Genomic DNA, 12,666 nt, shown 5'->3' on the forward strand with positions numbered 1-12,666 from the left:
TTTCAGTGCTGTGAGCTGGGCTGCATTACAAGCTGCTGTAACTTGAGCCTGTAACTTCTCACTAGCAGCCGAGGGGAGGACCCAAGGTGGGGAGAAGTAGCCCCAGAATGCTTTGCAGTATGTTATGCGGCCTCTCGTCCTTTTAAGAGCTTGGGAATAATAGCCTTGCTGTTCAGCACACATCAAAAGTAAGAGAGATTTTTAACTTCAGTATTGCCTTTTTGGCTTCCTTCTAAACTGTTTAACACAGGAGAAGAATAGAGGTTTAAATTAGCTTTTGCAGCCTGCCAGTTACTCTTTAAAGCTGCAGTGGCCTATTTTACTAAAAATGGCCTGGTCACTAGGGGGGTTTAGCACTGCGGTCCTCAAGAGGTTAAAGGCCCTGTTCACTTCTGAAACTCCGACATAACATTCAATAAAAACGTGTTTTCCTACTTTTTATTACTCATACAGTTATCATATTTGCTTTTGTGCATAAGTAATATTGTCTGTTTACAAATTACAAGTTTCCAAAGTGTAGTTTATCTTGCCCTAAAAGCTGGCATTGCATTTTATTCAAACTGCTTTTTATTATAGATTAACATCTTCTAATTAGCTGTTCTGAGCTGTTTGCGTGCTTGAAGCACAGAGAGCTTCACAGAGAGCTCCTTTTCACCTGTTACACTGTGTTTACACACATGTATCAACATTGGAATGCAAACACAGATACTATTATCTCCAGTTTGAATGCGGATTTGAAGCTGAATAGCAGGACAAAGTGCTTTGTTCAACCATTTCTGATAAAAAAAAATTCTGGGATAGTACCTTTCAAGCTGTGAGGAATCTTTTAGAACAAAGTAGAAATGCTTTCAGACCACTTTAACCACTAAAGCCCACAGGGTAGAATTTTTTTTGCATCTGAGCAACTTTCACCTCCCATTCATTTGCCAATAACTTTATCACTACTCATCACAATGAATGGATCTATATCTTGTTTTTTCGGCCACCAATTAGGCTTTCTGTGGGTGATACATTTTGCTAAGAGCCACTTTACTGTAAATGCATTTTAACAGGAAGAATACGAAAAAAATGGAAAAAAATCATTATTTCTCAGCTTTTGGCCATTATAGTTTGAAATTCATATATGCTACCATAATTAAAACCCATGTACTTTATTTGCCAATTTGTCCTGCTTATTACACCATTTAAATTATGTCCCTATCACAATGTATGGCGCCGATATTTTATTTGGAAATAAAGGTGCATTTTTTTCAATTTGCGTCCATCACTATTTACAAGCCCATAATTTTAAAAATATATATTAATATACTCCTTTGACATGCATATTTAAAAAGTTCAGACCCTTAGGTAACGAGTTATGTGTTGTTGTTTTTTTTTTAATTGTAATTTTTCTTTTTTTTTTTTAATTAAAAATTGTGTGTGGGTAATTTTTGGTGTGGGAGGTAAACAGGTAATTTTTATTATAATAAAGTGTATCTGTGTAATGTAAAAATGTATGTGGTGTAGTTTTACTATTTGGCCACAAGATGGCCACAGTCAAAAAGTCCTGGAAGCGATCGATCTCGCTCCCAGGAAGAAGAATGAAGACGGGGAACTTTTTGAAGTCAGAAAAGCCGCAGCGTCTGAGGAGACGCTGTCGGCTTTTCTCCGGGGAGGTCCGATCAGTGAAAGGGATCTATAATCCCTTTCACTGATCGCTGGGCTAACGGCCAGTAGTAAGAGCACGCACGGGGTTGGGGGGGCCGCGGGAGCACGCGCGACCCGCGGGAGTGCGCGCAGCCTAACTGGACGAGACTTCTCGTCCAGTTAGGCTTAAGTGGTTAAAGGATACCCGAGGTGACATGTGACATGATGAGATAGACATGGGTATGTACAGTGCCAAGTTCACACAAGCTGTTCTCCCCATGAAAATATTTTCTTCTGCCTTATCCAGTCATATGAAAAATACCTGCAGGTCACTCAAGCTTGTCTCTCAATGCCACATGATCACTCCTCACCCGTTCACTTATGAAGATTCATGGGCCCATATGCAATTAACTTTTTCACCTGAGTTTTCTCCTAAGTGATATTTTCAATCTTGTCAATAAAACGTATTTTAACCACTTGACCCCCCAGTGCTAAATTTCTCCGTCCCTCTGCGCACTGCTTCACCCCCAGGGACGGAGAAAGGCGCACTTATTTGTTTACTGGCTGGGAGTGGGCGGGGACCTCGCGCGCACACTCCAGCCAGCCAGCACAGCAGGTGACTAATTGGATGTTAGGAACAAGCGTTCCTAAATCCAATTAGACGCGCCGATTGCGGACACAATGGAGGCTGCTTCAAACAGAAGCAGTCTCCATTGATAACACATTAATGTAAACAAACGTGTAGCGCGCGATCGCGCGCCCCCGCGACCCGCGCGCGCGCGCACACACCCCCGCTCTGCAGTGCAATGATTGGTTATGGGGACCCCAGTCCCCAATAACCAATCATATCACAGTAAAAAATGAATGGAAGCAGCGCTGCAATGTACAAATTGCGCTGGTGCTTCAGGGGTAAAACCCCTCCGTTGTGAAGTGGTTAAATCACCAGCAAGCAAGAAAATACTTAAAATAGTTTTGATAGTAGGTCTCTACCTATTTTTTTGTACTTTTTCAAATGCAAAGTGCTTAAAATGTACTCTAAATAGAAGATGAAAAAATATCTCCTAGGAGAAGTTAAAGGACAACTGAAGCGAGAGGGGTACGGAGGCTGACATATTTATTATAAGCAATACCAGTTGCCTGGCTATCCTGCTGATCCTCTGCCTCTAATACTTTTAGCCACTGGATGAGCTGCATGCGTGTTTCTGGTGTTATTCAAATACTACTACAGCCAAATAGATCAGCAGGGCTGCCAGGCAACTGGTATTAAATATGGCAGCCACCATATTCTTCTCACTACAGTTATCCTTTAATTGCATTTGGGCCACGGGTCATTAACCAATACACCTTTTTACCTAAGTTTTCTCCTAGGAGATAATTTTGCATCTTCTGTTAAAAATAACTTTTCAGTACTCTGCAATAGAAAAAGTACCAAAAAGTAGGGGATAAGCAGCGTGGGCACGTGGATTATAGCGCAGGATATTTGGGCGCAGCTGGCTCCACCATAGGCCATAATAGGAATTATGGCTATAGCGGCACACAGTGAGTAACTTAGGCGCCGTTAGAAGACGGAGCTTAAGTTACTTTTAAAACACTAATTCGGCCGCCAGCAATAGCTGGAAGCCGAATTACATCATTCCCCACTATCCACGTGGACCTGGAGGGGGAATAGTAGTTAACGCCCCCGGGACTTGTGCAGGAGCAGGATAAGCTGACTATCTGCTGTATCCTGAGCCCAAGTCTCTCGTATGCTAAGCAGTGATCGCATGGCAGTCAGCAAGTTCAGTTGTGACTGAACTGCAAGATGTACATTTGTCTGGAAAAGAAAAGATGTCCAGAGTAAGAATTAGCATCTAAAAAGGCACATACCGATGACGCGATATTTCAGGATGATTTTTCGCACGAGCAATCTTTCTCACAATATCGCACAACATCATTTAATGAAAATTTGATAAACGATGTTTCACAACGCATGCCACCCGCGGCGATACAGGATTAAATCAAGGAGGATCATTCTGACCCTTATTGACTTTCGCCTTATTTTGCAGCATTCATGTCAAAGAGTCGTTTACACGATCGTTCGTTTCCGACAACGCAGAGATCCCTGATCCATCTGGTCTTGAGTACATAACTTTAGGCTTATAAGTGCCTAATGTCGCAAATGAAACTCAGGGAAATTTTTCAGTGGGAGGTAATCACAAGAAGCACACCCCCTGCAGTTGAAAGTGAAAAGGTTTTCTTTCCAACTGCAAAAAAGGTGATATTTGATTTGATTGTTTCAAAAAGAGTTGGATTGTTTCCTAAAATAACAAAATATAAAAAGATACATAAAGTCATTGGAAGTCCTGCTTAAAAAAAAAAAAAGCCAGAGAGAAGGAGAGGGAAGGCCCTATATAACCTTCCCTCTCCTCTCCTGCTGCCCTTGGTGCAGTGTTAGCTTCCCCGTTTGAATCCCCCGCCACAGGGGAATTTCCAAAGCCTCCGGGAGCCGAATCCTCCCGAAGACAGGCGGCTCCATACTGTGGAGCGCGTGACAAAATTCAAAGACTGTGTCATTGAGCAGAGACAACGAAGCATTAAAAACTTAGATGTAAACAAAACTTAGATGTGAACATAAAAAGTAGATGTAAACATAAAATAAAAAAACTGTGGGATATCTCAAAAAGTCATTTGTAGGAATCGTAGGGTAGATACAATTGGTTATCTATCAGTTTATTTTCACCTTGGTAAGATATATCCTATATGCTCGAGTATAAGTCTAGAACTTTAGGTCTGACTCACTAAATAAAAGTATAGGGGTACTTATACACAAGTCACGGGCAGCACTGAGCACACTGAGTAATGTGTGTACTATCTTTGTGGTAGAAAGAAAGAAATACGTGCACCTTCCGTCCTCAGTTGCTCTCCCCCACCATTGCCCGCCACCCACCTCCTCCACCACCATCGCCACTCAGGCCGGTATGTTATTGTAGTACTGTAACTATGGATCCGATGTGATGGATTGAGTCACTGCTGAAATAAACAGGAGCAACTGAGGACGGAAGGTGCACATATTTCTTTCTTTCTACCACAAAGATTTCCCTATAGCTTGACGGAGCACACGTCCCTAAGTGATTGACAGCAAAAGGATCCGGCCGAAGGTGGTGAGAGTTTTGCTTTTCATTCCCTTCTACTGCACAGTTGAATTGAATTATATGGAGTGCCGCACTGCTTCTTCCTCTTGTATTACAATGTGTGTACTATCATTGACATTCCCATTTGCAGCAATTTACCCAGTGATAAGTGACACTTTCTTGATAAAGGAAATGCCAAGAACGCACAGGTCTCTAAGTCCTGGCCACAACAATTAATGGGGAAAAGGGCAGGGAGGAAATACTGGGCTGCAGGAGGGTGTGGGGTGAATAAATGCTGCCCTTGGGGGCCAGGAGGGGTTAATGGCTGCAATACTGTATGCAGTGCAGTCATTAACCTGGGCCCCAAGTGCAGATGTTAATTCTTTCTGGTCCCCAACAGCAACCATTAACTTTGATGAGTAGACTTATACAGGTACTTGAGACAATAAAAAATTCCAGCTTAAAGAGACTCTGTAACAAATTTTCTTCTATCCTATAAGTTCCTTTGCCTGTTCTAATGTGCTCTGGCTTACTGCAGCATTTCCAAATTGCACTGTCTCTGTAATAAATCTTATCTCCTTTCCTCTGTTGTGTCTGTTGGGCTAAGGCTTGAATGTGTGGAATGTGCAGGGCTGCTTGTGATTGGATAGAAGCGATACACACCGCTGTATGACTCACACACTCTGTTTATGTGAGCCTATCACAAGCTGGTTAGTTTGTTTGTAAACACTGCCTAAAACTGGAAATTACAAGCCAGGATTGCAGCAGAGAGTGGCAGAAACAGCACAGAGGGGCACAGGAGAAATTAATGAATAGAATAATATGCGTTTTGCTGTAAAAACTTTAGATTACAGATTCTCTATAAGAGGGTTGTATATTGGAGTCGACTTATACATGAGGTCAACTTGTATTCGAGTATATATACGGTAGATTAGGAGGGTTAAGGTAGGTGGAAGTCAGTTTAGTTTTTTTTAATTAGGCGGTTAAGGTTACACATCAGGAAGGGGTTAATGTTGGGGTAGGTTATGGTTAGGTGTGTAGAAGGTAAATAAGAAATAGGGGAACTGGTTATGCCATTGACAGGGGGAAGCACCAAAAGCATCAGTGAAAATTATGTCACATCGCATAGTATTGATTGGTAAGCACATTTTACCAGTATACTATCAGGTACTCCCACATTGAATCTAATTGGTGCCACAAATAAGAGGGCCATCCAGAAAGTAACAGCCATTTGCTTTTATCTGACACACAAAATATTCTTTCTTTCTTAATTCAACTTGCATCTGTCAGGTTAATCTCCTCTCTCCCTGCACCGCTTGTCACATGACTGCAGAATTCCAGTAACTGTTTGTTCAGCAGCATTAACATGAAGCCACCAACCACAATACCTCCAACCCATGGGTAAGAAGTGTGATGATACTACAACAAAGGGATTGAAAGCCTTGTAAAAAGATAAAAAGATGACAAATGGTTATATACGTAAAGGAGGTGATCGTGTGGAGAAATATTCAGAAGATATAGTGAGTATAAAATAAAATAAATGTTTCCTTAATTGATTAAATGAAAACAGATGTGAGTAAAAAATGTTTGAAACTAATTAATGCAAGAAACAAAAAGTTTGAGAGAAGATTGATGATCAGACCGACGGGGGAAAAAAAATAGAAAATGCCCTTTGATGGTTTCAGTGAACCTTTTATGTGACACAACGTGGTTGCCATGGCGCTGAATACAAAGTGACACTGAAATACTAACAAGCACCTTAACAGACCTACGTGTTGAGTCACAAAGGCCTTCAGCAGCTCATCTTCTTTGTGGTGCCTTCGTCCGCAGACCATTCCCTGTCACCAGGAACATACTCAGTATAGGAATGTACCTCATAGGACAAACTGACAGCCATTACTAGTGTTTATTCCGTGAAAACGGGCTGCTTAAAGCCCCATATGCAGTGTTCACCGGTGGCTCTGCAGCTCAGCCATCACAACAGACACATGGGGTTTCACCTTATACTAGCAGACCCAAGCCCGTTTAAAAACAGGCTCTAGGGTCTCTTTTTCGTCGCCGCATGTATTGCGCACCCACCGCACACCCGACATGCGCGCGCACCTGCCGCACAACCGCTCACACGCCCGCCTGGCTCCCTGGCCCTGTCCTCCTGTCTGTGTGAGGCTGGGTCCAAGCTGCGGACATGCGCAGTAGCAAAAAGCACGGACCCAGCTACACAGAGGCAACTGTCCCTGCTGAAAGCAGGGACAGTTGCCTATTATTATATAGGATGCTTCTCAAGCATGCAGTTTGTTTGTCATTTGTGGTCGCAGGACGAGGCCCCTCCGTCATTATTATTACCTGATCCCTACCATAGTGTTATGCCATTATAATATTATAAAGGTGGCCTTACATCTAGCAATTTTGCATTACAATCGACCTTCCGATTCAATACTTCTATCGAATCTGATGAAAATCACAGCCACAACATGTTCACTAGATCAATGATTCAATTGGTTTTGGGCCAAAATCGGTCAAATGAATAAATTGAGCATGCTGGAAAACCTCAGTTGAAAGTGCTCGATCGGCTGTGCGGCGGTAATTGCGTTTGAAATTGCGACAACAGGCGCACGCATCGGGCCCCTGGCTGCTATCCCCCCAAGTGTAAAATGTCCCCACTGATGCCCGTGCTGTTCAAATTATTACCTGTCTTATGGCGTCATCCGGTGTCACCCCCGTTACCAAGTGCTTGCACAACATGGCAGCAGGCCACATGGTACAGCACTCGCAGTAACCGGGGTGATACCAGGAGTCACCCCAGGGGCACAGCACGGGCACCAGCGGGACATTTTGCAGCTGGGAGGCTGCCATCCAATTCATATGCAGGGAGGAAAATCAGACTACATGCAGAAACTAAACGGAGAATGCATGCAGATCCCTATAGCTTGCATGGCATGGCTAGATAGATTTGGGTGCGTCTCACATCCCAGCTGTGTCGACATAACATCTCAAGAGACACACGCCGTGCACAGTGGAAATGGGCCCTAAGGCTAGGTTTACACTTGCTGGGGTTCCTGATGTGGATGGTCACAGCAGATCTGATGTAGACAAGACACAGAATATTTACATCGCGCCTTTCTCCTGGCGGACTCAAAGTGCCAGAGCCGCAGCCACTAGGGCGCACTCTATAGGCAGTAGCAGTGTTAGGGAGTCTCGCCCAAAGTCTCCTCACTGAATAGGTGCAGCTTACTGAACATGTAGAGCCAAGATTTGAACCCAGGTCTCCCAGTACACTATCCAGCCACTGCCAATGTACAATGCGGTGTATCCATCCACATCCGTTGGTGTCCATAGTAATGGACATGTCCTCTTTCTATACTATGTTTATGTTCCATGCAGTGTCCGGAAAAGTCATGCACCATTGAAGCTTTGCATCTTGTCACCGCGATGGACATGTGTGACCTGATTCTATAATCAAAGTGGACCTGAACTCAAAACTTCCTCTCTGCTCTAAAATATACGCAGCAGCATAATAATGAAAAACATTATTTGTTACAGCTTCTTGAAATCCGGAAATAAATCTGCAGTGTGTCTACTTCCTACTTTCATGGAAGCAGACATATTGTTAAAGGTGTTCTGTAGGGGGGGTGAGGATAAAAACTGCCACTTACCTGGGGCTTTTATCTGCCCCATGTAGCAGTAATGTCCCACGCCATCCTACTCCGATCCGCTGTTGGCACCGAGCAATTATTCGTCTGACATAGCCGAAAAATGCGCGCTGCCGCTCGCGTCATCGGAAGCTTACTGCGCAGGCGCAGTACGAAGCTTTCTTGTACTGAGCCTGCGCAGTTAGCGTCCAATGACGCGGGCGGAAGAGAGCAGGCCGCGGTCACGGCGGCGCAGCCGCAGTTGGACGGCATGCCGCGCTAGACCGGGGCCGGCGGCAGGTAAAGGCGGATCGGAGGAGGACGGCGTGGGACATTACTGCTACATGGGGTAGATAGAAGCCCCAGGTAAGTGGTAGTTTGTATCCTCAGCCCCCCCCCCCCCCCTACAGAACCCCTTTAACATTCTGTGTTTACAAATTAGCTGCTCTGCCGTGGCAGAGGAGATTCCTGATTGACACTGCTGAGAGATCAAATTACAGCCACAGATGAGGGGGAATTAGACAGGATAAAGTCTCTAAGGGCTCTTTCACATCTACAACGCGTGCAGGAGCCGTTCTCCTGCACGCGTTATATGCATTCAAATTCCAGCTCCCGACGATTAAAAGCTCCCGGGTGCGTCGAACCGCAACGCACTGTCAGGAGCGAAAGGTAAAATGAAAGTCTATGGACTTTCATTTTACCTTTGTTTAACGCAAAGTTTCGACTTTGCGTTACACCGCAGAAAATGGGCTTGGGTGTGAAAGAGCCCTAAATACCTACAGGGTGCATTTCTCTATGTTCTCCTTCTGTCCTGTGCAAGAGTTCAGGTTTTTGCTCTTTTTTAAGCGCTATCGATTTTAAAATTCGCCTTAAAGGAGTTCTGTTAGCGGTTTCTGAGGAGGAAAACAGACACTTACCTTGGACGTCTATCAACCCCCTGCAGCGGTAATGTCCCACGGCGGCGTCCTCCCATCTGCCATTCTCTGCCGCCAGCCCCGGTCTTGTGCGGCATGGGATCCAACTGCGGCTGCGCTACAGTGGCCGCGCACCGCTCGCTTCCGCCTACATAATCGGAAGCTTACTGCGCAAGCGCAGTACAAGGCTCCGTTGTACTGCGCCTGCGCAGTAAGCCTCAGATGACGAGACGCGGCAGTGCGCATTATTCGTCTGTGTGACAGACGAATAATAGCCCGGTGCCGGCTGCGGGGAACGGCGGATGGGAGCAGGACGGCATGGGACATTACCGATGCCGGGCGACTGATAGAAGCCCCAGGTAAGTGGCAGTTTTTCTCCTCAGGAACCCCCACAGAACCCCTTTAAAAGTGCTAGTGCAATGATGCTCAATGTGAGTGTTCTCACATGAGCGATGCGTTTCTACTGAATCGCAAACACGGCTCCTGCACCATTTTTAGAGCGTTTGTGATTCAATATAAAGTATAAGGAAATCGCAAACTGCTTGAAAAAGCGCTTTGAATTGCTTTTTTCCGAGCGCTTTTATGAATAAATACATTGTATTTATTCATTTCCAGCTCAAAGAGTTTACTTCCTGACTGACGTTACGAAGTGAAAAAATCTTCACTCAACAAAAGCGTTTAGAAAAGCACTTATAAAAGCGCTTTTCTAAGTGAAAATCACCCAGAAAGCGCTTGGAGAAGCTCTGACAAAATTGCCCTATAATTTGCCACCGCTTGCGATAGCACTGGCGATTTATAATGTGAACAAGGCCTAAAAACACACCTATTCAGACAAGCCTATAAGTTGCTATAGGTACCATTGGAACTTAAAGGATACCAAAACTGACATGTGACATGATGAGAAAGACATGGGTATGTACAGTGCCTAGCACACAAATAAGTATGCTGTGTTCCTTTTTTTCTTTCTCTGCCTGAAAGAGTTAAATATTAGGTATGTAAGTGGCTGACTCAGTCCAGACTCAGACAGGAAGTGAGTACAGTGTGACACTCACTGATAAGAAATTCCAACTATAAAACACTTTCCTAACAGAAAATGCCTTCTGAGAGCAAGAAAGAGATAGAAAGGGGAATTTCTTATCAGTGAGGGTCACACTGTAGTCACTTCCTGTCTGAGTCAGGACTGAGTCAGCCACTTACATACCTGATATTTAACTCTTTCAGGCAGAGAAAGAAAAAAAGGAACAAAGCATAGTTATTTGTGTGCTAGGCACTGTATATACCCATGTCTATCTCATCATGTCACATGTCAGTTCGGGTATCCTTTAACTTCTTCATCCACTAATCCTGTGTTTCCTCCCCACTTCCCTCTAGATTGTAAGCTTGCAAGGGCAGGGACCTCCTCCTATTGTTTCTCATTTTGCTGTAATTTACCATATGAACGTGTACCAATTTAAGTGATATCTCAATCTCCTCATTAACGATGCATGTATTTGTAATAGTATTACTGAATGTCATGACTGTACGGTGTCTTGAAGGTCTCATGTATATATGTTCCCCAATATTTGTTTTGTACTATGTATAGTGCTATGAAAGATGTTGACTATATAAGTAAAAAATATTAATAACCTATAAAGCAGTTAAAAACAGATCGGAAAGAGATGGCCTCATTCACTTTTACGACGGAAAGCGGGGGGCAATACAGCATTTCAAAGTTTGAGGTTGATCCACGAAAGACGGCAACATAAATATTTCCATAAGTGTGATGTGTTTTGGCAGCAGCCATCTCCCTGGTCTGCAGCAGGGTACGCACCTCAGCCACCAATCCCAGCATCACCTCTGAGCACCCAGAGATCAGCTGCTGCCTCAGATCATCTTACAGGCAGGACCCCAGCAGGAGAAAGTGGATCCTTCCTGTGGTTTTCACACATGGGGCAAAGGAATTAACCCTTTATATGCAGCACGTTCATCACACCACACTCTGCAGGTCAATGCCTTAACAGAGAATGAGATGAACCAGCTCCATCAGACCCCTCTTCCCACTGCCTTTATCAGCGCATCTTCGCTAAACACACAATTATCACTTGTTAATCATATCTCCTAGGGACTGGTGGCAATTACCCGGCGCTGCTCACCAACCAAACGCTGCACTAGCAATGGGTTGCAGGTACCTACTGCATCAAAGGGCTACACTGCCTGGAGACCACAACAAAAGAATTCAATTAGGAATGACTGATTCCAGTGTACTGGCTAAGAAGCATTGCCAGAGTGGCTTCTGGATGGATTATTGTGAGGGCTTGTGTCATTCTCCCAACAGTTAATTGCTGTGTGTCCCGGCTTGACTGGGCAGGTCGGCAATGCCAATCTTGTGCAATTAGCTGGACGCTTGGCAGAAGGATGGCAAGCAGCGTATGGAAGCTCAGCACACCGCTAGCAAAGCCATACATTTTATTTGTGTGTGTGTAGGTTGCAGGGTCTGTTCTCATTCACACTTCTACTGTCTCCCTATACAGTCTGGTTACAGTCATAGGTGATTGAACAACCTCCTCACTAAAATGCTCAACTTTGCCATACACCAAGGTGCCCAAATGCCATATATGTCATACCCACTGAAAGTTCACAATGCCCACCAAGGCTGCCCTTACACATATCAATTTTTTTCCAGCCTATTCTGTCACTTGAAAAAAAATAACTAAAGTCATTAGTTGTAAGACAAGGAAAGATGTACATGGTTCAGTTGTTTAGTGCAAATCACAGATGTGGATAAACAAAGGGAGCAGGGGGATTGTTTAGTCCATTTGCTGTGCACTGAGCAGTAGCCCTGCCCAATGTCACAGACACAGCACAGAACACACACCCCCACACCTATTGCATCAATCAGCCATAGACCCCCCCTTGACCCCCCTCCTCCTCCCCTCCACCATATATGTACAAAAGTTAACTCACCCCTGCCTGTGATATCCTCAACGAGTCAGTCCTGCCTTCAGAGCAAATGCATTTGTGTTATCAGCACAGGACAGTCCTGCTATCTCAATATGCCTGAGTGGGAGAGGTAACTGTCACCCCCTCCTTCCCACTTGCTCGCCTATTGCTGCTACTGCTACTGCTGCTGACACACTCCTGCCAAGGCTCCGCTGCAGCTCAACCCAGACTATGGTTACCGAGGCAACCGATAGACCCGCCCCGTTCTAGTAGAGAAAGCCAGCCATGCTCTTGACTGACAGTCGCTGCGAACCAATGGGCTGGGCGCAGGATGCTCGGGGTTGCTCCTGCAGTTGCTGTAGCCTGGTAAAGAGCAAGTGACAGGTTAAAAGCTCAGGCTGGTCTACTTACGCTGGAGTTATGTGATGTCATAGGTGTGTTGGATCCTGCAGTACCCTTATGTGAATT

At 44.7% G+C, this 12,666-nt stretch overlaps 1 protein-coding gene across 2 annotated transcripts in view; it reads right to left on the bottom strand.

Moving 5' to 3' along the window:
* LNX2 (ligand of numb-protein X 2) overlaps window positions 1-12,394 on the bottom strand; it is a 186,030-nt gene extending 173,636 nt beyond the window's left edge. For both annotated transcript variants that reach the window (XM_068266998.1, XM_068266996.1), the window contains exon 1: window positions 12,223-12,394. The gene's annotated coding sequence lies outside the window, so the exon portion shown is untranslated. The remainder of the gene's footprint in view (window positions 1-12,222) is intronic.
* Between the last annotated feature and the right edge of the window lie 272 nt (window positions 12,395-12,666).

This window comes from Hyperolius riggenbachi, chromosome 2, assembly GCF_040937935.1.
Source record: "Hyperolius riggenbachi isolate aHypRig1 chromosome 2, aHypRig1.pri, whole genome shotgun sequence".
In the NCBI taxonomy this organism is placed as follows: Eukaryota; Metazoa; Chordata; class Amphibia; order Anura; family Hyperoliidae; genus Hyperolius; species Hyperolius riggenbachi.